Consider the following 2,500-nt stretch of genomic DNA (forward strand, 5'->3'; position numbering starts at 1 on the left):
GCGCGGCCAGCACGCCGGGCGCTCCCCCCTCACCGGCCGGGGACGGTCCCACCCAGCCACCGCCGCGTATCGCTTCATACCCACATGCCCACTCACGTTCGTGGGTATGACGGGTGTCGCTGAAGCAACCAGTTAATACCTGTACCGATTTTCGCAATCAATGATTCACCTCCAGCGTAAACAACCGCGCAACAACGGATTTCCGGTTCATTTGCGTAACTTGGGCAGCAAACGTAGACGTCCATCTACATTTGCAAATTCAGTGGGTCTTGCATGCCTGGATGATATGCGTCACGACACGCCACATCAGCCCACATACATGCTGCGACGTATGCACGAGAGAACACGTGGAAGGTGGCCCGCGTACGTATGCGAATGCCATTGCACAGCTGCGAAGCTCATTGAACACGCAAACTCCCGCCTGACGAACTAGAGGCGACAGGGGGGCGATATACGTCTTACAGCAGTACACATTACAGTGGATAGCGGGACCATGTGGAACGTACGCAACACTCGCTAGATGTTGTGAGGGTACGCACCGTAACATGAATCAATACGCAGGACACCAGAGAGTGCGAGCACTGACCTATGTTGAGAGGGTTGCGATTAGGCAACGCTACATGAATGTTTCAATTCATATAACAATTACAGGTCAGGTTAGGGCCCAACGTAGGTTAGGTTAGGGCCCAACGTAGGTTAGGTTAGGGCCCAACGTAGGTTAGGTTAGGGCCCAACGTAGGTTAGGTTAGGGCCCAACGTAGGTTAGGTTAGGGCCCAACGTAGGTTAGGTTAGGGCCCAACGTAGGTTAGGTTAGGGCCCAACGTAGGTTAGGTTAGGGCCCAACGTAGGTTAGGTTAGGGCCCAACGTAGGTTAGGTTAGGGCCCAACGTAGGTTAGGTTAGGGCCCAACGTAGGTTAGGTTAGGGCCCAACGTAGGTTAGGTTAGGGCCCAACGTAGGTTAGGTTAGGGCCCAACGTAGGTTAGGTTAGGGCCCAACGTAGGTTAGGTTAGGGCCCAACGTAGGTTAGGTTAGGGCCCAACGTAGGTTAGGTTAGGGCGCAACGTAGGTTAGGTTAGGGCGCAACGTAGGTTAGGTTAAGGCGCAACATAGGTTAGGTTAAGGCGCAACATAGGTTAGGTTAAGGCGCAACGTAGGTTAGGTTAAGGCGCAACGTAGGTTAGGTTAAGGCGCAACGTAGGTTAGGTTAAGGCGCAACGTAGGTTAGGTTAAGGCGCAACATAGGTTAGGTTAAGGCGCAACATAGGTTAGGTTAAGGCGCAACATAGGTTAGGTTAAGGCGCAACATAGGTTAGGTTAAGGCGCAACATAGGTTAGGTTAAGGCGCAACATAGGTTAGGTTAAGGCGCAACATAGGCTAGGTTAAGGCGCAACATAGGTTAGGTTAAGGCGCAACATAGGCTAGGTTAAGGCGCAACATAGGCTAGGTTAAGGCGCAACATAGGTTAGGTTAAGGCGCAACATAGGCTAGGTTAAGGCGCAACATAGGTTAGGTTAAGGCGCAACATAGGTTAGGTTAAGGCGCAACATAGGTTAGGTTAAGGCGCAACATAGGTTAGGTTAAGGCGCAACATAGGTTAGGTTAAGGCGCAACATAGGTTAGGTTAAGGCGCAACATAGGTTAGGTTAAGGCGCAACATAGGTTAGGTTAAGGCGCAACATAGGTTAGGTTAAGGCGCAACATAGGTTAGGTTAAGGCGCAACATAGGTTAGGTTAAGGCGCAGCATAGGTTAGGTTAAGGCGCAACATAGGTTAGGTTAAGGCGCAACATAGGTTAGGTTAAGGCGCAACATAGGTTAGGTTAAGGCGCAACATAGGTTAGGTTAAGGCGCAACATAGGTTAGGTTAAGGCGCAACATAGGTTAGGTTAAGGCGCAACATAGGTTAGGTTAAGGTGCAACATAGGTTAGGTTAAGGGATGGTGTATGAGGGGGGAGGGGACGAGGTTCGTTCATAGTGATGATGGTAAGTGGACGCCTGAGGCACCCTGAGATGTGTCACGTCAGGATGCACCTTTGGCTCAGGGGAGGTGGTGCGCCGGTTCTGTGGGTGTGGCAAGGGAGTGGCAGACCTGTGTCTTTCATTTCTGCCATTGCTTATATGCTGTGAGACACGCCAGTGTGGTGGTGTTGGCTGCACCCCTGTGTAGCACATGTGTGGGTGTTTGTGGCTTATCTGCGTAATGATGGTTGTTGGAAGTGTGAGATATTCTGTTTTTGGGGTGGACCTCCTGGTTTTGTTATCATAGTGTGAATGGTGTAATGTGGCGGAGAGGATGCACTGGATGTTGTTCCATGGTGGTGCTTAGATATTGTGTCTGTTACAGCCAGAGAGTAGTGTGTGATAGGGTGTCTGGGTGACGTGTAGTTCACATTGTGTGCACAGACTGTCAGCATGTATAGGGACAGTTGTATGTCGTATGTCATCTATATTCCGATGGCTCTGCATCTATTAGTTATCAGCTCCATGTATCAGTTT

This window comes from Schistocerca nitens, chromosome 7, assembly GCF_023898315.1.
Source record: "Schistocerca nitens isolate TAMUIC-IGC-003100 chromosome 7, iqSchNite1.1, whole genome shotgun sequence".
Classification (NCBI taxonomy): Eukaryota; Metazoa; Arthropoda; class Insecta; order Orthoptera; family Acrididae; genus Schistocerca; species Schistocerca nitens.